Genomic DNA, 25,997 nt, shown 5'->3' with positions numbered 1-25,997 from the left:
AATGGAAAAATTATGGAATCAAAAATATAGGACATCTTTATGGGAAAGGTACTTTTCTTTCATTTCAAGAGTTACAACAGAATTATGGACTGCACTCAAATAATTTCTTCAGATATCTACAAATTAGAGATTATGTTAAATCTAATACACGTCTACAGGAGTAGGGAATCAGAAATTCTTGATGAATGTTTGAACAAGCATCCTAATACTGAAAAACTAATAGCTTATATTTATAACACCCTACTAAACAACGAGGTACCACCGACCGAACCATATAGATACAAATGGGAAAATGAAATAGGTCACCCTATCACGAAAGATATGTGGGACGAAAGTTTACAACAAATACATCAATGTTCATTAAATGCCAGACATACTTTAATACAATTCAAGGTCTTACATAGACTACACTAAAATAAAACTAAATAGAATCTTCCCACAAATCTCTCCTATTTGTGATAAATGTTTACATCTAGAGGCTAATTTAGCACATACGTTTGCAAACTGTATAAAACTTAAACAATTCTGGACTGATATTTTTGAAATAACTTCAGAAGTTATTAATACAAAACTGGACCCAGACACAAAATTAATAATACTTGGAATATCAGAACAAAGCTTAACACTCACAACAAACCAAAGAAATTTCCTCAACTACAGTATAATAACCGGGAAAAAATTAATATTAAAATTTTGGAAAGGCCCTACAACCCCCACAATTAAAATGTGGATTACGGAAATGTCGGAGACCCTATACTTAGAAAGAATTAGACTTGTCTTAATGGACAAACAAGATCTTTTCCATAAAATTTGGGCTCCATTCATTAACTATCTGAAGGGATAGATTGGCACAGCACGAGGACCCAACTGAAACTTGAACTCAGGACCAGATGAAAAGCTATACTTTATAATCTACGAACCTATCTCCATTGACGTATTACAGGTAACCCATTCCACCTCCCTTGTTTTTCTGGTGTTTTTCTGTTGTGTTTTTTTTTGTTGTTTTTTTTTCTTTTTTATTTGTAACTTTCTACCCTCTCTTTCTCCCTCTTTCTATAAAAAATAAAAACACTAGAAGCAGAAGTAATTGATCATGGAAAATTTTAATAATGTATGACTGATGTATATGAAAAGTCTTTTTTACTATAATATGTAACTACATTTTATAATATGTCTACTTCTAATAAATAAAAAATATTTTTTTTTTTTTTAAATGTAGAAAGAAGGAACTGATTAATACACAAAGGGACACTGATTCTGGAGTGGCTCAGCCCAGTTGAGCCCAGACCAGTTTGTGAATTACATTTCCACTACACGCAAAAATCAGCATGGCCCTTATGTATGGCCACACGTAATGTGGCCGGTGATATCAAGAATATATTTGCATCTTACTTTTCTGGTGGAATGGAAGCAAAACTGTTGAAGTTGCAAGCTGTAAAGCAGCATCCTCATCACGTTCCTGCGGAAGGTCAAGCTTATGCATATTAATAGTGTGCGATGAGCTTAAGCTAATCAAATTGCTCGTTCTTTACGGGGAAACCCGCCGACAGAAAACTATTCTCATTGGTGAGTGTGGGGGAGATCTGGAAGCCTTGGGCAAATTGAATTGTTCGTGACTTTCTTTGGGTTTTTTTTTATTTTTTATTTTTTGAGCGTGAGAAATTCTGTGATCAGTGTGAGAGCGTGAGAATTGTGCGAAATGCGTGAGTCTCACGCTCAATGCGCAACAGTCGGCAGCCCTGCACAAGGAACTGCGAAAGGCTTGGATAGAGTGGGTGTGGAGATGATGTTTCCACTAGTGGGAGTGTCTAGGACTAGAGGTCATAGCCTCAGAATTAAAGGACGTTCCTTCAGGAAGATGAGCAGGAATTTCTTTAGTCAGAGGGTGGTGAATCTGTGGAATTCTTTGCCATAGAAGGCTGTGGAGGGCAAGTTAGTTGATATATTTAAGGCAGAGATAGGTAGATTCGTGATTAGTGCGGGTGTCAGAGGTTATGGGGAGAAGGCAGGAGAATGGGGTTAGGAGGGAAAGATAGATCAGCCATGATTGAATGGTGGAGGAGACTTGATGGGCCGAATGGCCGAATTCTACTCCTATCATCTATGAACCTATGAGCAGATGCTGGAATCTTGAGCAAAACACAAAGTGCTGGAGTACCTCAGCAGGTCAGGCAACATCTCAGGAGGATGTGGAGAGGTGACTTTGGAGGGACATCGATAGGCAACGTCTTGTGACCTTCAGGAGATTCTGGCTGCTCTTCTGCTCTGCAAACACATTCCAGGTCTCGTCCCATCCCCACATCTTTTCTCAGCTTTCTCCTCGCACCCCCCCCCCCCCCCCCTCCATCTTCTCCAGAGATATGCAGGAAGGAACTGCAGATGCACGTTTACACTGAAGATAGACGTATCTCCAGAGATGCTGCTTGGCCCGCTGAGTTAATCCAGCAATTTGCGATTGGCACAAGGCTCCAGCATCTACAGTTCTTGTGTCTGAGGAAAAACCTTTTCACCCAGGGAGTTGTGAATCTGTGGAATTCTCTGCCTCAGAAGGCAGTGGAGGCCAATACTCTGGATGCTTTCAAGAGAGCGTTAGATAGAGCTCTTAAAGATAGTAGAGTCAGGGGATATGGGGAGAAGGCAGGAACGGATACTTTTACTGATTGTGGATGATCACAGTGAATGGCGGTGCTGGCTCGAAGGGCCGAGTGGCCTACTCCTGAACCCATTGCCTATTGTCTTTTGACATAGATTTACATTCATGTATTTGCCATCAAGTAAATGGGTCCGTGAAAGTGGCAACAAAAGTTGGGTTGAGTAGTAAGGAAGGCTTCTGGTATGCTTGGTTTTGGAGGTTCGGTTGCCAAGTAGAAGTTACAGCTTAATAGGATTTTGGGTCGGCTGCATTTAGAGTACTGCGTGCAGTTTTGGTCGCCCCATTCCAAGAAGGATGTGGAGGCTTTGGAAAGGGTGCAGAGGAGGTTTGACCAGAATGATGACTGGATTAGGCAGTATGAACTATAAGGAGAGGTTGGACAAACCTGGATTGTTTTCTCTGGAGCGTCGGAGGTTGAAATGAGACCCGATAGAAGTGTATAAAATGATGAGGGGCATGAATAGGGTAGACAGTCAGAACCATTTTGCCAGGGTGGAAATGTCAAATACCAATGGGCAGAATTTTAAAATGAGTGGAGCAAAATTTATCAGGGCAAGTTTTTTACAAAGGGCCTGTTCCACTTAGGCTATTCTTAGGCGACTGTCATAGTCGTAGTAGGTCGCCGAAAAACTGGCGACTTGACCCCCCTACAATTTGATCATACTTTAACAACAAAAAACTGAAGTCAGCACCAGCGACAACCTACGTCATCCTGGAAACAACCTACGACAGCACCTACGTTAGGAGAGTCAAGCTACGCTCATTGGCGTCAAGCCCACAGTCGCCGAAAATGTTTGAACATTTCAAAACCTAGTGGCGACCAGAAAGACGCTATGAGTCTTTGGGTGACAGAGGAGACTACTCACGACCATACAGGCCTAGTCGCCTGTCGTCACCTAAAATATCGCCTAAGGGGGTCAGGCCCATCAGCCGTTTGGATAAGCACTTGGATATGCAGGGTATGGATTATGTGCAGGCAGAGGAGAGTTAAGGGCCTGTCCCACCAGCATGTGCCTCCATGCGGCAAGTGCGACCTAAAGGGCCGGTCCCACCAGCATGCGCCTGCATGCGGCAAGCGCGACCAAACCAGAAGCGGGGGCCGTGCGGAGGTCGAGTGAATGACATGAAGTTCGAGGCGGTGCGTACGGCGTCGAGGCGGTTGCGGGCCGGCAGGCCGTTGCCGCGCGGAATTTTTGAACACGGTCGGTTTTTCGGAGCCCTGCGCGATGTCGGGACCCAACTCCATACGGCTCCGGCGATCGAAGTGGGACCGGCCCCGTGAGGCCGTACGGCTCAAACGACCACGTTAGGTCGCGCTTGCCGCATGGAGTCGCATGCTCGTGGGACAGGCCCTTTAGGGCACGCTTGCCACATGCAGGCGCATGCTCGTGGGACAGGCCCTTAAGTGTTGGCATCATATACAACACAGGCACAGTGGGTCAAAGGGCCTATTCCTGTGTCCTACTGTGTTACAGTGCATCCATTCCTTCTCTCCAGAGACGCTGCCTGTCCCACTGAGTCACTCCAGCATTGTGTGACTATCTTCGGTGTAACCCAGCATCTGCAGCTCCTTCCTGCACCGTACTGCACCATGTTCTATTTCCTAACTACACGTCATTCATTCCCCAGGCTCCCTTTCAACGCGACTTTGTCAACCATCTTATTTTTAGAAAAGCTACAGAAAATCATCCGACCAGTTTTTACATTCCTAGATAATTTTATCCATCTCCTTCCTGGTTGTTCTTCACAGTTTGTTGATGTAATCTGTTGCCCATCTTTTGGCAGTTACCTGCTTTGTCATCAAGCGTGATGCTATCTTTAATCTCTTTAACCACAGCTCTGGGACTTCCCACTGTCTCAGGGTGAGCCTCTGCTGTGTGTTCCGCAGGCTGTTCCATCACATCAATGCTCCATGTCAACTAACCAGACCCTGCCACCTACTCTGCCAACTCACAAATTCACAAGTTACAGGAGTAGAATTAGGCCATTCGGCCCATCGAGTCCACTCCGCCATTCAATCATGGCTGATCTCTGCCTCCTAATCCAATTGTAATCAAGAATTTGTCTATCTCCACCTGACGTGGCCTCCACAGCTCTCTGCGGCAACGAGTTCCACGGATTCACCAGCCTCTGACTAAAGAAGTTCCTCCTCACCTCCTTTCTAAAAGAACGCCCTTTAATTCTGAGGCTATGTCCTCTGGCCCTAGACTCTCCCACCCTTTCCACATCCACTCTATCTATCACTTTCATTGTTCTACAATGAATGGCATAATTTTAGTATGATTCATTCCCTCGTCATTTAAAAGAGAACCCGAGGGGGATGTTATTCACACAAGAGAAAGATGGGTATGTGGAACAAGCTGTCAGAGAAAGTGTGATTGATATCACGTGTACTGAGATATAATGAGAAGCTTTGTTTGTGTGCTATCCAGTCAAATCACATCACACGAGTACTACAATCGAACCATACACAAGTACAGCAGGTAGTGTATAGAGAAATAGTGTAAGAGCATTATAGTCACAGGGAGGTTTAGTTTAGTTTAGAGATACAGCGCAGAAACAGGCCCTTCGGCCCACCGAGTTGCGATCGCCATACACCAAGACTATCCCACACACACTCGGGACCATTAACAATTCTACCAAGCCAATTAGGCCACAAGCCTGTACGTCTTTGGAGTGTGGGAGGAAACCGGAGAAAACCCACGCAGGTCACAGGGACAACGTACAAACTCCGTACAGACAGCAGGATCAAACCCGTCAGGAGTCATACAGCATGGAAACAGGCCCTTTGGCCCAATTCCTCCACGATGCCCCATCTATACTATTCCCACCTGCCCACGTTAGGCCCATATCCATCCAAACCTTTCCTATCTGTGTACCGGTCCAAATGTCCTTTAAACACTGTAATTATAGCCACCTCCACCCACATGTGCGGCACAGTGGTGCAACGGTAGAGTTGCTGCCTCACAGTGCCAGAGAACCACGTTCCATCCGAACTATGGGTGATGTCTGTACGGAGTTTGTACGTTCTCCCTGTTTGCTCCGGGTGCTCCGGTTTCCTCCCACACTCCAAAGACGTACGGGTTTGTAGGTTAATTGGCTTTGGTGAAATTGTAAATCATCCCTAGTGTGGCCGAATGGCCTCCTCCTGCACCTATTTTCTATGTTTCTATTAGAGCTCTAGGAGCTAGTGGAATCAAGGGATATGGGGAGAAGGCAGGCACGGGTTATTGATTGTGGACGATCAGCCATGATCACAATGAATAGCGGTGCTGGTTCGAAGGGCCGAATGGCCTCCTCCTGCGCCTATTGTCTATGTTTCTATGTTTCTATGTGTGTAGGATAGTGCTAGTGTACGGGGATAGCTGGTCGGTGGGCCGAAGGGCCTGCTTCCGTGCTGTATCTCTAAAACTAAACCAATCTTCTCCGTAACACTGTAACACTGTAACGCTCTAACACTATATTCTGCATTCTGGGATTTTTCTCTGCACTACGAAGGACCCGGCGTGGGGGGGGGACCACCGTGAGGGAGGTGGGTGGGGGGTGGGGGGTGGTCACTGTGAGGGAGGTGGGTGGGGGGTGGGGGGTGGAGAACAAAGGGGGAACTAGCACGGGGGGAGACGTAACTTTTTAAACGCCCTTTATGGGCGACTATTTGTATACCTTGGCAAAGTATGCGAGCAAAGAATTTTACTGTGACTTGTCACCTGTAATAATAAAGTATTCAATTCAATTCAATGAAGAAGGGTTTCGGCCTGAAACGTTGCCTATTTCCTTCGCTCCATAGATGCTGCTGCACCCGCTGAGTTTCTCCAGCATTTTTGTCTACCTTCGATTCAATTCAATTCCTGTTGTATAGAAACATAGAAACATAGAAATTAGGTGCAGGAGTAGGCCATTCGGCCCTTCGAGCCTGCACCGCCATTCAATATGATCATGGCTGATCATCCAACTCAGTATCCCGTACCTGCCTTCTCTCCATACCCTCTGATCCCCTTAGCCACAAGGGCCACATCTAACTCCCTCTTAAATATAGCCAATGAACTGGCCTCGACTACCCTCTGTGGCAGGGAGTTCCAGAGATTCACCACTCTCTGTGTGAAAAAAGTTCTTCTCATCTCGGTTTTAAAGGATTTCCCCCTTATCCTTAAGCTGTGACCCCTTGTCCTGGACTTCCCCAACATCGGGAGCAATCTTCCTGCATCTAGCCTGTCCAACCCCTTAAGAATTTTGTAAGTTTCTATAAGATCCCCTCTCAATCTCCTAAATTCTAGAGAGTATAAACCAAGTCTATCCAGTCTTTCTTCATAAGACAGTCCTGACATCTCAGGAATCAGTCTGGTGAACCTTCTCTGCACTCCCTCTATGTGTATGATGTGATTATACTCATATATACAGAGTATGTTTTGACTGGATAGCACACAATCAAAGCTTCTCATTATATCCCAGAGCACGTGACAATAATTAACCAATATCAATCATATTTTCTCTGGCAGTTCGTTCCACATATGCATCAATCTCTGTGTGAATAGCTTTCCCTACAGGTTCACTTTTAAATCTTTCCCCGTCCCACCGTATGTGTAAGACTTCCCTCACTGGGAAAATGTCTGACCATCCACCTTATCTATTCCCCTCATGATTTTAGAACTCACTCCACAGCCTCCTGCTCTCCAGAGAAAACAATCCCAGCCTACACAGTCTCTCCACCTCCAGTCCCCATCAATGTCATCGAACATGGAACATAAAACAGTACAGCACAGAGCAGGCCCTTCGGCCCACAATGTCTGTGCTGAGCATTGATTAGCACGGGTGCCATGGGTTAAGAGGAGAGGGCAAGAGAATGGGGTTAAGGGGGAGAGATAGATCAGCCGTGATTGAATGGTGGAGTAGGCTTGATGGGCCGAATGGCCTCATGCTGCTCCTATCGCTTACGAACTTGATGATAACCCCAAAGACGTACATGTACAGTATGTAGGTTAATTGACTTGGTAAATATAAAAATTGTCCCTAGTGTGGGTAGGATAGTGTTAATATGTGGGGGTCGCTGGTCGGCACGGCCCCGGTGGGCCGAAGGGCCTGTTTCCGAGCTGTATCTCTAAACTAAACCAAATCTTGTCTGCCTGCAAATAATCAATGTCCCTGTGGATATGCAGGGAATGCAGGGATATGTATCATGGATCAGTGTGTTCAGTTCTGGGCACCATGTTATAGGAAAGATGTTGTCAAGCTGGAAAGGGTACAGAGAATATTTACGAGGATGTTGCCAGGACTAGAGGGTGTGAGCTATAGGGAGAGGTTGAGTATTCCTTGGAGCGCAGGAGGATGAAGGGTGATCTTATAGAGGAGTATAAAATCATGAGAGGAATAGATCGGGTAGATGCACACAGTCTCTTGCCCAGAGTAGGTGAATTGAGGACCAGAGGACATAGGTTTAAGGTGAAGGGGAAAAGATTTAAAAGGGATTTGAGGGGAAACTTTTTCACACAAAGAGTGGTGGTGGGTGTATGGAACAAGCTGCCAGAGGAGGTAGTTGAGGTTGGGACTATCCCATTGTTTAAGAAACAGTTGGACAGGTACATGGATAGGACAAGTCAAATCAAGTCAAGTCTATTCGTCACATACACATGCGAGAGTGAAATGAAAAGTGGCCATGCTCGCGAATTGTGCAAAAAAACTACAAAACAGAATGGAACAGAATCAAAAAATCACATATTACATATTTGTGGGAGAAAAAAAAAAGAAAAACAGCAATTTTAAAAAGACACCACACAAAGTTCAGCAAAGTTAGTCCCTGGTGAGATAGGAGTTTACAGTCCTAATGGCCTCTGGGAAGAAACTCCTTCTCAACCTCTCCGTTTTCACAGCAAGACAGCGGAGGCGTTTGCCTGACCGTAGCAGCTGGAACAGTCCGTTGCTGGGGTGGAAGGGGTCCCCCATGATCTTGTTGGCTCTGGAGTTGCACCTCCTGATGTATAGTTCCTGCTTGGTGGGATATGGACCAAACACAGGTAGTGTAGCTGGGATATGTTGGCCGGTGTGGGCGAGATGGGCCAAAGGGCCTGTTTCCACACTGTATCGCTCTATGACTAAGTGCAGATTCGTCTAACTTGGGGTCTGATTGACATTGTGGGCTGAAGGGCCTGTTCCTGTGCTGCATTGTTCTACCTATGTTTTATGGTGTAAAGATTAGGTTTATGGGACCAAATTGGCTGCAGAAACTCCCAAATTAAATAGAAAGTTAAAACCTAAAAACACCTCACTGTGTTTTTGTTAAAGAATCTGCAGGAAATGACCTGGCGACCATTAATGAGATGATGTCATTAAGTTGGAAAGGATGCAGTAGAGGTTCTCCAGGATGTTACCTGGGCTTGCCGGCTTGAATTGTAGGGAGAGGTTGGATAGGCTGGGACTTTTTACTTTGGAGCGTAGGAGGCTGAGGGGTGAGCGTATTGAGGTGTACAAGATCAGGAGAGGCACGGATAAAGTGAACGCTCACAGTCTTTTCCCCAGGGTAGAGGATTCTAAAACTAGAGGACATAGACAGCAGGTGAGAGGAGAGAGTTTTAAGAGGGACCTCAGGAGCCATTTTTTTTCACTTCAGAGGGTAGTGCGGATGTGGAACGAGCTGCCAGAGAAAGCTGCAGAAGCTGATACAATTACGGTTTTTAAAAGACGTTTGCACAGATATATGGATAGGAAGGGTTTAGAGAGACATGAGCTAAATGCAGGCTTATGGGGCTAGTCCAGTCTGCCAAGCTTGGACAAGGTGGGCTGTAAGGCTATGCTATCCAACACTATGAATCTGGTACAAGTAAGAATGCCATTGTTCCGTTATGAGACATATGACAATAAAACACTCTTGACAGCACAGCACATGAACAGGCCCTTCAGCCCACAACACCCGTGCCGAACATGATTCTGGGTTAAACTATTCACCTCTGCCTGCACATGACACGTATCCCTCCATTCCCTGCATATCCATGTACCTATCTCAAAGCCGCTTAAACACCACCATCACATCAGCCTCCACCACCACCCCTGGCAGCGCGTTCCTGACTACTCTCTGTGTAAAAACCTATTCATGGAGTCACACAGAGTGGAAACAAGGCCCTTCAGCCCAACACATCAATGATGCCCCATCTGCATTAGTGCCACCTGCCCACGTTCGGCCCATATTCCCCCTAAACCACGGGTTCCCAAACTCTCTCGGCCCGTTTGCCCCTGGCAACTTTAATAGCGCATAACAATGTTATTTCACTTATTTATGAATAACTAATGATGAACAGATACCGGTATACCAGAACCAAACACAATCAGTCAATGAGAAAAAAGATGTACAAATTCTGAATCAACAAATGTACCCCCTGGGGGGTAAATTTCCCCCAGGTTGGGAACCATTGCCCTAAACCTTTCCTATCCATGTACCTGTCCATATGTCTTTTAAATGTTATTATAGAACCTGCCTCCACTACCTCCTCTGGCAGCTCGTTCCATACACCCACCGTGGAAAAGTTGCCCCTTAGGTTCCCATTACATCTTTCCCCTTTCACCTTAAACCCTTGCCCTCTGGTTCTTGATTCCCCTAAAAGATTCTGTGCATTCATCTAGTTTATTCCCCTCATTAATCTTGCCCCTCTCAACCTGCCCCGGCACACCTCCTTTAAACGTTGCCCCTCTCACCTTAAAGCTACGGCTCTGTGACTCCAAATGGGGCTAGCCCGGAATGGAACAGATGGGCTGAAGGGCCTATGTTCGTGCTGTACAGCTCCATGGCTGCGACTTCATTTGTGGGTTTTTTTCTTTCATGGACCTTCCTGGTTTTCAGGAAAACGACACGTCAACCTATGAAGTTTGATATCTCCACATCACCTTGCGTTCAGGAGAGGTTTGTGTGGAAAGGGAGGGAGGGAGGGAGGGAGGGAAGCGATCAGAGACTGTCTACAGACATTGTTCTCTGCTGTCCAAGGCACACCTGCCCCCCTCTCCCCCTCCCCTACGCGGAGTTCCCCCAAAAAACGTTGGGAAGTTCCCCAAAAAAACTTTGAGAAACTTTCCTAAACTTTTTAAAACTTTGTCTGCAGAAGTTGGGCGGCGTCAGCTGCCCGGGAAGAAACCCTCTCGGTGGCATTGCCTGAGTGAGGAACTACACAATATATATCTCCAGCTAACGTAGCCCTCTTCTCAGCAATGCACCTTCCCCTACCACTGCCTCTGCCCGGTGTGTGTGTGTGTGTGTGTGTGCAAAAGCCCCCTCTACCTGTCGCCCCACGAACGGACCCGTTCCCTCCCCTCAATCACCCTCTCACTCTCTCATCTCTTACCTCCCTCCGTCCCTGTACAATTTCGTCCAGCCAGTTCCTCCGGCTTGCACGCAGCCAACACGGCAAAGGGCACAGCGCTCATGCGTGGTACTGCAAACTCCTTTGTACCAAATCTGTCCCCACCCACACTAGCAGAACAAACAAAAACAAAACAAAAAAACCCCTCTCAGCTGACTAACAAAAGTGAAAGTACTCAGAAGGTCAGGCAGCACCCGTGGAGGGAGGAGACGGAACCTTTCAGATCAGAGGTGCTTTATCCCCACCCCCTGGGCTTGAAACTTTTTGGCAGACTTTTGAAATTTTTAACACATTTACGAACATTTTAGTTTAAGAAGGAACTGCAGGTGCTGGAAAATCGAAGGTGGACAAAAAATGCTGGAGGAACTCAGCGAGTGTGGGCAGCATCTATGGAGCGAAGGAAATGGGCGACGTTTCGGCACGAAACGTTGCCTATTTCCTTCGCTCCATAGATGCTGCCTCACCCGCTGAGTTCCTCCAGCATTTTTGCCTACGAAAATGTTGGTTTCGGTTACGTGTACTGCGGTATGGTGAAGATCTTTTTTGTTGCGCGCCATCCAGTCAGGTGAAAATACTATACGTGATTGCAAGCAAGCCGCCCACATTGTGTACAGATACAGGATAAAGGGAATAGAGCCACGTTTATTGTCACATGTACCAATTGGTGCGGTGAAATTTGGGGTCACCATACAGCCATACGAATAAACAAGAGCACAGAACACGATAACATCTTTAACATAAACATCCCAAATCAAAGTTTTCCAATGTGAGGGAAGGCACCAAAGTTCAGTCATCATCCTCTTTGTTGTTCACCCGTGGTCGGGGCCTCCCGAGCCCCCCGCAGTCGCCGCTACAGGCAGCCCGATGTTCAGGCCCTCTCGCCGGGATGATCTGAACTCCGACGTCGGAACGGAGAACAGTCTCAGCGGCTTGGAGTTTCCGAATCGGCCGCTTCCCACCGGAGTCCGCGGCTCGCTAAGTCCACAAGCCGAGCTGGGCGGAGATTCAACGCTGGCGATCCTCGGCAAAGGGGTCCGAGACTCCGCGATGTTGAAGCCAGTGCCGCCCGCGGCTAGAAGCTCCGCAAACCACAGCTCCACGATGTTGAAGCAGCAGGCCCAGCACTCCGGAGCTTAAACACGGTGATCCCCAGTAAGGCATCGCCCGCTCCGCGATGTAGGCCGCGAGGGGGAGGTGAAGACGAGACTCGGAAAATAGACGCATCTTTGACTAGGAAGTGACTGAGAAACGGTTTCCCCCTTACCCTCCCCACCTCCCCCACATAAAAAGACTAAGAGACCTCCAAAAACTGGGGCATCTTGGTTGGCATGGGCAAGTTGGACCAGTCTGTATCCGTGCTGTTTAACTCCGCAACTGTATGACACAAAGTGCTGGAGTAACTCAGCGGGCCAGGCGGCATCTCCGGTGAACACAAATCCATGTTCTCCAAAAGATGCTGCCTCAAAGAGCCACCGCTCAGTTACTCCAGCACTTTGTGTCTTTTTTTGTAAACCAGCATCTGCAGTTCCTCGTATCTACATGAAACCTTGACTAGGTTTAGGTTTCTTGTTGTCTCGTGTACAGAGGTACAGTGAAAAGCTTTGTTTTGCAGGATATCCAAACACGTCAGATATACCATGCAGAAATATAATCAAGTCAAACTCAAGTACAGTCTGAAGAAGGGTACCGACCCACAACGTCACCTATTCATCATGTTCTCCACAGATGCTGCCTGACCCGTTGAGTTACTCCAGCACTTTGTGTCTTTTCAAGTACAATAGGTAGAGCAAAGGGGAAGATACAGAGTGCAGAATATAGTTCTCAGCATTGTAGCGCACCAGTTCCACAGACAAAGTCCAATGTCCGCAATGGGGTATAGGTGAATCGGAAGTTGTGTTTCTCTCTCCACAGATGCTCTTTGACCAACTGAGTGTTTTCACCATTTCCTTTTTTAAATTTCAGATTTCCAGCAGAGAACTTAGATGTGCATGTATCGGTGTGTGTGTGTGGCGTGCGTGCGTGTGTGTGAGTGTGAGTGTGTGTGCGTGTGTGTGTGGGGGTGTTTGTGTGCGTGTGTGTGTGGGGGTGTGTTAGTATGTTTACGTGTGTGTTTGTGCGTGTGTGTTTGTGCGTGTGTGTTTGTGTGTGTGTGCCTGTCCGTGTGTGCATCTGTGTGTGTGTGTGTGTGAGTGTGTGTGTGTGTGTGTGTGATGTATGTGTGTGTATGTGTTTGTGTGTGTATGTTGTTGGTTTGTGTGTGTGTGTGGTGTGTGTGTGTGTGTGTTTTGTGTTTGTGTGTGTGTGTTTGTGTGTATGGTGTGTGTGGTGTGTGTGTGGGATGTGTGGTGTGTGTGTGTGTGGTGTGTGTGTTGTGTGTGGTTGTGTGTGTGTGTGTGTGTGTTGTGTGTTTGTGTGTGTGTGTGTGTTGTGTGTGTGTGTGTATTTGTTGTGTGGGTGTGAAGGTGTGTGTTGTGTGGTGGGTGTGTGTGTGTGTGTGTGTGTGTGTGTGTTTGTCCGTGTGTGTGTGTGTGCGTGTGTGTGTGTTTGTCCGTGTGTGCGTGTGTGTGCGTGTGTGTATGTGTGTGTGTGTGTGTGTGTGTGTGTTTGTCCGTGTGTGTGTGTGTGTTTGTCCGTGTGTGTATGTGTGTGTGTGTGTGTGTTTGTCCGTGTGTGCGTGTGTGTGCGTGTGTGTATGTGTGTGTGTGTGTGTGTGTGTGTTTGTCCGTGTGTGTGTGTGTGTTTGTCCGTGTGTGTGTGTGTTTGTCCGTGTGTGTGTGTGTGTTTGTCCGTGTGTGTGTGTGTGTGTGTTTGTCCGTGTGTGTGTGTGTCCGTGTGTGTGTGTGTGTCTGTCCGTGTGTGCGCGCGTGTGTGTGTGGCTCCGTGTTGCACAACACACTCCAGAACCACACGTTGGACAGGCCGCATTTGGAGCATTGTGTTCAGTTTTGTATCATTAAGCTGGAAAGGGCATGAGGGTGTCGCCAGGACTCGAGGGTGTGAGCTACAGGGAGAGGTTGGGCAGGCTGGGACATTATTCCTTGGAGTGCAGGAGGCTGAGGGGTGATCTTATAGAGGTGTATAAAATCATTGAGGAAATAGGGTGAACGCACAAAGTATTTTACCCAGGGTAGGGGAATCAAGAACCAGAGGACATGGGTTTAAGGTGAGAGGGGAAAGATTGAATTGGAATCTGAGGGGTAACCTTTTCACACAGAGTGGTGGGTGTGTGGAACGAGCTGCCAGAAGAGGTAGTTGAGGCAGTTACAATAAATGTATAAAATTATGAGAGGCATAGATAAGGCGGGGGGCAGCAAGAAACTTTTCCCATGGTGTAAAAATCACACACCACAGGACACAGTTTTTAAGCTGAGAGGGAGAAAGTTTAAAGGTGATGTGCAGGTGGGTAGATGGACGTAACGCACTGCTGGAGGTGGTGGTGGAGGAGATTCAATGGTGACATCTAGAGAATTTTATATAGACACTTGGATCGGCAGTGAATGAGCGATATGAATTGTGTGCAGGCAGATAAAAGTTGGTTTTGGCATCATGTTAGACAGGTTGTGGATTTGTTAGACAGCAACCCAAACTCAATGTTTTTGAAAGCAGCTGATGAAAAGGAGATTATTGACATTGTTAGTAATTGTAAGAATAAAAGGTCTACAGACTGGAATGACATTGATATGGCTTTAATCAAGGTAGTCATTGGTGTCATTGTAAAACCCTTAACTTATATTTGCAATTTATCTTTCAAAACTGGTGTATTTCCATGTAAAATGAAAACTGCCAAAGTCATCCCACTATACACAGCTGGAGACAGAAATCAATTTACAAATTACAGGCCGGTGTCGTTACTCTCTCAGTTCTCAAAAATATTAGAAAAACTGTATGTAAGTAGATTAGATAACTTTATCGAGAAGCACGATGGGGGGCGGTGCGACTCTGCAGTCCGTCTGTCTTTTTATTATTTTCTGTCTCGTTTCAATGTAGTTTTTTTTTTTTTTGACGTGGTATGTGTGTGGGGGGGTGGGGAAACTTTAACATCTTTCCCCTGCACGGGAGACCCGACCTTTTCTCTGTCGGGTCTCCGTTGTCGTTGGGGCTGCAACGTTGAGCGGCCTCCGGCAGGAACGACCTGGGGTTCCAGTCGCAGAGCTGCGGAGCTACTCACCATTGCGGAGCTGGCCGAGTCCGGAGTGGGTGGAGCGGTGGTGATGCGCTGCTGTGACCTGACCCCCGGAGCTTTGGAGGCTCCAACCGCAGGTCTGGCGGACAGTAACACCGGGAGCCCGCGGGTCCCTGCTGGGAGACCGCTTTTCGGGGCTTCTGCAGCGGCGACTTCTCCCGCCCGAGTTGCGGGGTTGAAGAGTACCTGGAGCGGGGGCTTACATCATCGCCCGGCGCGGCTTGGAATGGCCGCGGGACTTTGCTAGCGACCGCCGGGGGCTCCAACATCAAGACCCGGAGCGTGGCCTTGCATCACCCGGCGCGGGTTTAATGGCCGCGGGACAATTGCCATCGCCCGCCGGGGGCTTTGACTCTGACATCGGGAGGGGAATGGGGAGTGCAGGGGAGAGATACGTTTTTTGCCTTCCATCACAGCGAGGAGGAGATGCGCTGTGATGGATGTCTGTGTAAATTGTGTTGTGTCTTGGGTCTTTTTATTTTTGTATGTATGACTGCAGAAACAACATTTCATTTGGACCTCAACGAGGTTCAAATGACAAATAAATTTGTATTGTATTGTATTGTATTGTATTGAATTGCTAGTTGATAGTCAATATGGATTCAGGTCAAACAGATCGACATCCATGGCATTAATGGAGTTAATTGAAGACATTACCAGTTCTATAGATAACAAGAAATATGCAGTGGGTGTATTTATAGATTTGAAAAAAGCATTCGATACAATTGATCATCATTTGCTAATCAAAAAACTGGAAAAGTATGGAATCAGAGGGGTTGTACTAGAGTGGATGAGAAGCTACATAAGTAAAATACATCAGTTTGTGCAAGTAGGGGACTGCAAATCAACATGCTTAGAAATAACTTGTGGAGTCCCACAGGGGTCGGTTTTGGGCCCCAAATTATTTATTTTGTATATTAATGATATATGTAGGGTGTCAAACCTCTTGAAATTTGTGTTATTTGCAGATGACACTAATATTTTCTGTGATGGGGACAATTTGCAGCAGCTTTTGGAGGTGGTCACAGCAGAAATGAGTAAACTAAAAATATGGTTTGATTTGAATAAATTATCATTAAATTTAAACAAAACCAAACTTATGCTGTTTGGAAAACGCAAAATAAATACACAAGTAAAAGTAATGATAAATAATGTTGAAATAGAAAGAGTGTATGAAAATAAATATCTGGGTGTGATTCTTGATCACAAAATCTGCTGGAAACCCCATATAAAACATGTGAGAGCAAAAGTAGCACGGAGTATTGGAGTGATGGGGAAAGCAAGGCATGTTTTGAATGAGAGAGCACTGTATATTCTGTACAGCTCACTTGTGTTACCGTATTTAAATTACTGTGTGGAAGTATGGGGCAACACCTACAAAACCACCTTACAATCACTAAGCACACTACAAAAAAGAGCTATTCGTATAGTAAACAATGTAGGATATCATGAACACACCAATATACTGTATTTAAAATTACACACCTTAAAGATTAAGGATCTGGTAGAATTTAAGACTGCACAAATAATTTATAAAGCAAAAAATAAACTGCTACCTGTAAACATACAAAAACTGTTCAAAGACAGAGAGGGTGGTTATAACGTTAGAGGGAAACTAAACTTGAAACAGCATTATGCTCGGACCAATTTAAAAAGTATGTGTATTTCCATTTGTGGGGTGGTTTTGTGGAATGGTCTTGACGAAGCGATTAAACAAAGTATGAATATAATGCAATTTTAAAAAATGTACAAAAGATATATCTTTGAAAAGTACAGTAATGAGGAAGGAGAATGTAAATCTCACAGATGTTAATGGTGCTTGTTCTTTTTGGTCTTTTTTCTTAATAGCTTGATTGGAGTAGTTTTATTTGAATTGTCTGTTTAGTTTATTTTATTGAATTTTGCATTTGTTAATGGTGAAGAATGGGGGTAGGACTTGACAAACATAGGCTTCTTCCTATCCCTTTTCGAACGAGTCTAATGTGTATTATGTTGAAATTGGCTTTTGATTTTTTAATTTATGTATGTACATATATGTTATGTATGTGTGTATATGTGTATATGTATATATGTACATGTATATGTATGTATGTGTGTATGTATATATGTATGTATATATATAATTTTCCTTTTATTTATTCATTTTCATCTTTTCTTTTCTTCTTTTTTTTTAATCGTTCGAAATAAAGATATCATTCATTCATTCATTCATTCATTCGTTCATTCATATCATTCATTCATATCATTCATGTTCAACACAGACATTGTGGGCTGAAGGGCCTGTTCTTGTGCTGTACTGTTCTTTGCTCTAATAACTGTATTTCAAGAGTCAAGAGTGCATATGTACTAAAACGGAAGAATGACATTCTTAAAATAGACACAAAGTGCTGAGTAACTCAGTGGGTCAGGCAGCAGCTTAGTTTATTTGAGTTTAGTTTAGAGATACAGCTCAGAAACAGGCCCTTTGGCCCACTGAGTCCGCGCCGACCAGCGATCCCCGCACATTAAAACTATCCTACACGCACTAGGGATGATTTACACTTATACGAAACCAATGAACCTACAAACCCAAAGGTTTTTAGAATGTGGGAAGAACACATAGCCCCCGGAGAAAACCCAGGCGGTCATGGGGAACACGTACAAACTCCATACAGACAAGCACCCGTAGTCGGGATCGAACCCGGATCTCCGGTGCTGCAAGCGCTGTATGGCAGCAACTCTACTGCTGCGCCCAGGCACGGAAATCGCTGTCAAAACATGCGGGTCCACAATTTATTGGTGGCCGCGCGCGCGCACACACACGGGACTTCGGCCGTGGGCAACAGCAACAGCAGCTTCGTTCGCCCCGAATCGTGGGGCTTGAATCGGCCCGTTCACGGGGTCTTTCATCGGCCGGCGGGGGCTTCAACATCGAGGAGCTTCGATCGCCTCGATGCAGCAGTTTGATTTTAAGCCGCGCTGGGCGATGAAAGGCCCCGTGAACGGGCCGATTCAGCCCTTAGAAAGCGGCTGATAAAGTCCGGATTACAAAACATGGGGTAGCACACTACTCAACGGATAATATGATAAACAAACGTTTAAAAAAAAGGAAGTTCAACAAATTAAAAAAAACAGTATAGTAAATTGTCCCTAGTGTGTGTAGGCTAGTGTTAATGTGCGGGGATCGCTGGTCGGTGTGGACTCGGTGGGCCGAAGGGCCTCTTGCCGCACTGCATCTCCAAACAAACAAATGAACAAGATGTTGGAGAGGCCACACTTGTAGGAGTATCCTGTGCAGTTTTGGTCTCACCATGCATTAGGGGGAGAGATGCCAATACGCTGGAATGGGTGTCGAGAAGATTTAGAGGATGTTGCCAAACTCGAGGGCCTGAGCTATGGGGAGAGGTTGAGCAGGCTGGGACTCTATTCCTTGGAGCACAGGAGGATGAGGGGTGATCTTATATAGAGGTGTATAGTCATGAGGGGAATAGATAGGGTGAACGCAGTCTTTTCCTCAGAGTAGGGGAATCGAGAACCAGAGGGAAAGATTTAATAGGACCCTGACGGGTAACATTTCCACACAGAGGAATACAGTAGAATTCAGTAGAATGAACACAGAGAACACAGTACATCAACGGAAAACATAAGCAAAATAAAAACGCCATTTGGACAGGTGCATGGATAGGACAGGTTTAGAGGGATATGGACCAAATGTGATTAGATGGGTCTAGCTTAGATGGGGCATCTTGGTTGGAGTTGGGCTGAAGGCCCTGTTTCCTGGTTCTGTTTTTGTTTAAATTTCAAAATAGACTTTATTTGAGAAATAAATATATACAATACATGATCCATACAAAACTCAATCCGACATTGTCGGAGGCTATACATACATTCAATACAGTTTCCCCAAATCACAGTTTTACCCCCCACCCTTGCCACTCATGTGGCCCACTGGCGTGGAATCCCTTCCCTTATTTTGAGGGGCGTCTCCACCACACCGTGCCCCCCATGTCCAGCAGCGGAAGGGCCCTAGACTGTGGCCCTCCCCCACCGAGCCTTGGCGCTGGCCGCACCGAGCTTCAGTGCGTCCCTCAGCACGTACTCCTGCAGTCTGCAGCGGGCCAGTCGGCAACATTCCCCGACGGACATCTCGCTCCGCTGGGTGGTGAACAACGCTCGGGCAGACCAAAGGGCGTCTTTCACCGAGTTGATGACCTTCCAGCAGCACTCGATGTCAGTCTGTGAAGGCGTCCCTGGGAACAGTCCGTAAATCACAGAGTCCTCTATGACCGAGCTGTTTGGAATAAACCGTGACAAGGACCCTTCAAACCTCTCCAGACTCTCTTTGCGAATCCACACTCTGCAAAGAGTTGGGCAACCGTCTCCTCTCCATAGCAGCCGTCCCGAGGGCAGCGTGCGCTGGTAGTGGGCTTCCGACGGTGCAGGAAGGATCTGACTGGGAGATCTCCCCTCACCGCCAGCCAAGCCAGGTCTTGGTGCTTGTTGGTGAGTTCTGGTGATGAGGCATTTTGCCAGACAAGCTGGGCAGTCTGTTCTGGGAACCACGCCACAGGATCCATGGAGTCCTTTCCCTGCAGTGCCTGCAGGACATTCCGTGCTGACCACTGCCCGATGGACTTGTAGTCAAAGGTGTTGGTCTGGAAGAACCTTTCCACGAACGACAGATGGGGCGGCAATGTCCAGCTGACTGGCACGTTACGTGGCATCTGCGCCAGGCCCATCCTTCACAACACCGGGGACAGGTAGTGACACTTGGTGCCCACGTACCTTGGTTCTACGCTCCACCTGATGCAGCCACACACGAAGGTGGCCATCAGGGTGAGAGTGACGTTGGGCACGCTTTTACCCCCGTTGTCTGCTGACTTGTGCATTGTGGCCCGTCGCACCCTGTCCATCCTCGACCCCCAGATGAACTGGAAGACGGCCCGGGTGATCCCTGTGGCGTAGGAGGGAGGGACAGGCCACACTTGCGCCAAGTACAGCAGCCCCGAGAGCACCTCACACTTGATGACCACATTTTTCTGATTCAGATTCAGATTCAGATTCAATCTTTAGCATTTCACCCAGAAGAGCCAACATAGAATAATGAGCAGTAAAATATATATATGTACAAACAGTAGCAGTAGTGCAATTTTTCTGGGGGAAGGAGTGTCCGGGGGGGGGGGGGGGTGGGGGTTAATGGCAGTCACCGAGGTACGTTGTTGAGTAGAGTGACAGCCACCGGGAAGAAGCTGTTCCTGTACCTGCTGGTCCGGCAACGGAGAGACCTGTAGCGCCTCCCGGATGGTAGGAGGGTAAACAGTCCCTGGTTGGGGTGAGAGCAGACTCAATGGAGGGGAGCGAGGAACCGGTGATGCGTTGGGCAATTTTCACCAACCTCTGCAATGCCTTCGGGTCGGAGACCGAGCAGTTGCCATAGCATACTGTGATACAGGTGGTAAGGATGCTCTCGATGGTGCAGCGGTAGAAGTTCACCAGAATCTGAGGAGACAGATGGACCTTCCCGTCATAGAGAGGGAGTGCTGCTTCCACAGCTCCAGATTATTCCCCACCTTGGCTATCCGCTCCAGCCAATACTTGTCACACGCCTCAGCCCCCCCCCACCGAACCAGATCCCCAGCACCTTCAAGAAGTCAGGCTTGAAGGTGAAGGGGACGGAAGATGGGTCGGGCCAGTTGCCAAAGTGTATGACTATGCTGCCATTCAACAAGAGAAGGCATCTGGTGCATTTTGCAGTGTGGCCCAGCTGAGGGTGTGTAGCAAGGACAGGAGGCCTTCTGTAGCCCAGCCACCCAGTGTGTATTGGGGTGAGACGGGGCAGTTTCAGTTGACCACCTCAACAATAAGACGTGGATTGTCCGGTGATGATATCTGCTCTGGCCATCAATAATTGGACAATTCTCATGCGCAGGACTGATTAGGTCTCTTCCTGCCTTCCCACTCAACCCTTTAACATTAATCAGCTGCTAATGTGCCCCTCTACAACCAGGTGAGGCAGGGGGGGGAAGGGGAATGTAGAGATGGGAACAGCTTCTTCCCAACAACCACCATCCTCATGTACACTAAGGCAAAGATAGATAGATTCATAGAAACATAGTCAATAGGTGCAGGAGTAGGCCATTTGGCCCTTCGAGCCAGCACGGCCATTCAATATGATCATGGCTGATCATCCCCAATCAGTACCCCGTTCCTGCCTTCTCCCCATATCCCTTGATTTCTTCATATGAAGAAAGACTGGATAGACTCGGCTTGTACTCGCTAGAATTTAGAAGATTGAGGGGGGATCTTATAGAAACGTACAAAATTCTTAAGGGGTTGGACAGGCTAGATGCAGGAAGATTGTTCCCGATGTTGGGGAAGTCCAGAACAAGCGGGTCACAGTTTAAGGATAAGGGGGAAATCTTTTAGGACCGAGATGAGGAAAACATTTTTCACACAGAGAGTGGTGAATCTGTGGAATTCTCTGCCACAGAGGGTAGTTGAGGCCAGTCCATTGGCTATATTTAAGAGGGAGTTAGATGTGGCCCTTGTGGCTAAAGGGATCAGGGGTTATGGAGAGAAGGCAGGTACAGGATACTGAGTTGGATGATCAGCCATGATCATATTGAATGGCGGTGCAGGCTCGAAGGGCCGAATGGCCTACTCCTGCACCTAATTTCTATGTTTCTATGATTCCTTTAGCCCTAAGAGCTAAATCTAACTCTCTCTTGAATACATCCTGTGAATTGGCCCCCACTGCCTTCTGTGGCAGAGAATTCCACAGATTCACAACTCTGGATTCTTGATTAGTACGGGTGTCGGGGGTTATGGGGAGAAGGCAGGAGAATGGGGTTAGGAGGGAGAGATAGATCAGCCACGATTGAATGGCGGAGTAGACTTGATGGGCCGAATGGCCTCATTCTGCTCCTAACATTTAAGATCTTATGATGATTATAAACACCAGCTAATCTACAAACTACCAATTGACTTAAAGGTACACAAAAATGCTGGAGAAACTCAGCGGGTGCAGCAGCATCTATGGAACGAAGGAAATAGGCAACGTTTCGTCCCGAAACGTTGCCTATTTCCTTCGCTCCATAGATGCTGCTGCACCCGCTGAGTTTCTCCAGCATTTTTGTGTACCTTCGATTTTCCAGCATCTGCAGTTCCTTCTTATATACCAATTGACTTAGTTGTGGGCTTTTATTTTGCATTAATATTGGGGGGGTTTTTGAATGCATTGAACTGATTTTGTTTGTGTTAACTATTGATCTCTATGTTTGCTGTGCATATGATGAGTGTTCGATGGCACTGGGCCTCTACTCGCTGGAGTTTAGAAGAATGAGGGGAGGGGACCTCATTGAAACTTGCCGAATAGTGAAAGACCTGGATAGAGTGGATGTGGAGAGGATGTTTCCACTAGCGGGAGAGTTGAGGACTAGAGGGCACAGCCTCAGAATTAAATAATGTACATTTAGAATGGAGATGAGGAATTTCTTCAGTCATAGAGGAATTCATTTCCACAGACGGCTGTGGAGGCCAAGTCGTTAGGAATTTTTACACCGGAGAGTGACAAGTTCTTGATTAGCAAGGGCGGCAAAGGTTATGGGGAGAAGGCAGGAGAATGGGATAAATAGATCAGCTATGATTGAATGGTGGAGTAGACTCGATTGGCTGAATGGCCTATTTCTGCTCCTATTTCTTATCATCTTACAGGTCTGTTATACCGCATACGTTAATTAAACACACGCGACCCAGTCTGAAGAAGGGTCCCGTACCAAAAAGCTACCTATCCATGTTCTCCAGAGATGCCGCCTGGCCCATCTGAGTTACTCCAGCACGTTGTGTCTTAGTTTGTACACCAGCCATCTGCAGTTCCTTGTTTCAACAAACACAAAAACTTTTAACAGGGTGGTGAATCTGTGGAATTCTTTGCCACAGAAGGTTGTGGAGGTCAAGTCAGTGGATATTCTCTGCCTCAGAGGGCGGTGGAGGCAGGTTCTCTGGATGCTTTCGAGAGAGAGCTAGATAGGGCTCTTAAAAATAGCGGAGTCAGGGGATATGGGGAGAAGGCAGGAACGGGGTACATGATCACATTGAATGGCGGTGCTGGCTCGAAGGGCCGAATGGCCTACTCCTGCACCTATTGTCTATTGTCTATTGATATTTTTTAAAGAGGAGATAGATAGATTCTTGATTAGTGCGGGTGTTAGGGGTTATGGGGAGAAGGCAGGACAATGGGGTTAGGAGGGAGAGATAGATCAGTCATGATTGAATGGCGGAGTAGACTTGATGGGCTGAATGGCCTAATTCTGCTCCTTATGACACTCGACTTCTTGATGTATGGGTACACAGAGGGTACAAAGTGAGAATTTTCCCAGGGAGTTGGCGGCAGAGTCTGGGCCCTAGGTGACAAAGGCACAGATGGGAGAGACTCTGAGGGGGTTGGACAGAGGCAGTGACAAGAGATGGACAATGTCTCTTCAAGGTCACAGAATGCAGCCGCTCCCAAATGGGTCAGCACTTGCCCATTCACACAGGAGTGTCTTAATCCCCATCTCGTTAAACCTCCCCTTTGTTCTCACCGTCTGCTCAGCTTCAGCTTTTTGACCGACATAAGGCTGGTGTTCCCTGTCCCACTTACCCCATAGTCATCGTGACACAGCATGAAAACAGCCCCTTCGCCCCAACTTGCCCAAACCAGCTATGCTAGTCCCATCCAAAGATCCTAAAGATACTAGTGCAGAGACGGAAGCCGGTTACGGAAACATCCTCGTAAAAATAAAAGTTATTTGATAAAAATCTTCTCCTCATTTTCAGAATTTAAATTTATTAACACAAACTGTTCCCCCGCAACGTTGATTACACTGCAAGTCGGGTCGGGTCGGGTTACTGAAATGGATGAAAAAAAGGCCCACGTTCCACTCCGTTGCGTACTACACATCAGCCCATTGCATTTAGCTGGAGTGATCTATCTTGCTCCGCTGTAGGATCTTTATTCACATCTGCCTGCATTCGGTCCATATCCCTACAAACCTGTCCTATCCATGTACCTGTTTAACTTGAGATAGTCCCAGCCTCAACTACCATCTCTGACAGCTTGCTTCATACACCCACCATCCTTTGTGTGAAAATGTTACCCCTCAGGATCCTGTTAAATCTTCCTCCTCACCTACTGAGGGTCCTCTCCCCTGGTTCTCGATTCCCCTACTCCGAGGAAAAGACTGCACCATCCTATCTATTCCCCTCATGACTTGGTACACCTCTCTTATCACCCCTCCTCATCCTGTGCTCCAAGGAATAGTCCTAGCCTGCCCAACTTCTCCCTATAGCTCAGGCCCTCCCTCGAGTCTGGCAACATCCTCTAAATCTTCTTGACACCCTATCCAGCTTAATGGCATCTCTCCTAATGCATGGTGAGACCAAAACTGCACAGAATACTTAAATAATCAGTCTGAAGAAGGGTTTCGGCCCGAAACGTTACCTATTTCCTTCGCTCCATAGATGCTGCTGCACCCGCTGAGTTTCTCCAGCATTTTTGTGTACCTTCGATTTTCCCGCATCTGCAGTTCCTTCTTGAATACTCTTACAACTGCTGCCTCACCAATATCTTGTCCTTTGGCCCACCGAGTCCGCACCGACCAGCGATCCCCGCACACTAACGCTATCCTACACACATTAGGGATAATTTACACTTACGCCAAGCCAATTGGCCTACAAACCTGTACGTCTTTTAGAGTGTGGGAGGAAACCCCGCTGAAGATCTCGGAGAAAACCCACGCAAGTCACGGGGAGAAGGTACAAACTCCATACAGAGAGCACCCCGTAGTCGGGATCGAACCTGGATCTCCGGTGCTGCAAGCACTGTAAGGCAGCAACTCTACCGCTGCGCCACCGTGATCGCCCAACGCCATGACTTGCAAGCCTATACATAATGTAATGTTCCGACTTCTACACTCAGTGCCCCGACTGGTGCAAATCCGTTGATTTATCAACTCCATAAAGGTCAAGGGAAGTGAGTAACATGAAGTAGGCCCCACACTGCCGTTGTGAATTGATTCAATATATACTTTAATTCAGGTTTATCTACAAATATCATACATACATTGAAATGTGGGCACAGACACAATGATATCCAGTTATTCCCAGTACACACCCAGAGTGCTCGAGAAACAAGTGACCCCTTCGAATTGCGGCAACTCATGACCCCAGTCTGAGCCGGCGGTCCACATTGCAGGGCCACTCCATCAATAACCCATCCTTAAAACTCCGTGGGCGTAGCGAGGGATCAAACTCACCCTCCCTTAAACACAGAGGGCAACGCAAGAACAAGGCGGCCATGTTGGTGCCAACTTCAAATGGGGATGGGCGTCACGTTTGGTTAATAATGCCGCTCTGATCAGGAGGAAATGGACACGAGGTAACTCAGCGGGCCAGGCGGCACCTCTGGAGGACATGGACAGGCTACCTTTCGGTCTGAAGAAGGGTCCTGACCCGAAACGTCGCCTATCCATGGGTCCTCCAGTGATGCAGCCTGGCCTGCTGAGTTACTCCAGCGCTTTTCGTCCTTTTTGTTTGTAAACCAGCCCCTTGCAGTTCCTTGTTTCTACCTCTTGAGCTGTTGGTGGTAACTCCCCCCCCCACTGGCCCCTTCTCTCCAGTATAAACATCAAGTATATACCTGGCTGTGCGGAGCCCTGCAGGGCTAAATAGAGAAGCCCCTCGCAATCCACTCCCTTCAATCCCACCTACATACCCCAGCATTCCTTCCACCTTTCTAATTAGGCAGTGTCCCTGTGTAAAAAATACTATTGTATAAAAAAATGACTGTACAGTACCATTAAGT

General features: G+C 46.9%; 1 protein-coding gene across 3 annotated transcripts in view; it reads right to left on the bottom strand.

Annotated features, from left to right (window-relative positions):
* Nucleotides 1–11,092, bottom strand: part of LOC116973008 (CSC1-like protein 2) — a 72,656-nt gene extending 61,564 nt beyond the window's left edge. The window contains exon 1 of one of the 3 annotated variants that reach the window (XM_033020636.1): nt 10,975–11,092. The gene's annotated coding sequence lies outside the window, so the exon portion shown is untranslated. Of the gene's footprint in view, nt 1–10,333; nt 10,447–10,967 lie in introns of those variants that run through there. The other 2 variants (XM_033020637.1, XM_033020638.1) reach the window with 2 other exon arrangements.
* Between the last annotated feature and the right edge of the window lie 14,905 nt (nt 11,093–25,997).

The sequence above is a fragment of the Amblyraja radiata genome, chromosome 5, assembly GCF_010909765.2.
Source record: "Amblyraja radiata isolate CabotCenter1 chromosome 5, sAmbRad1.1.pri, whole genome shotgun sequence".
Taxonomy (NCBI): Eukaryota; Metazoa; Chordata; class Chondrichthyes; order Rajiformes; family Rajidae; genus Amblyraja; species Amblyraja radiata.
The sequence above is the reverse complement of the archived record's forward strand: the minus strand, read 5'-3'. Positions and strand labels throughout refer to the sequence as shown.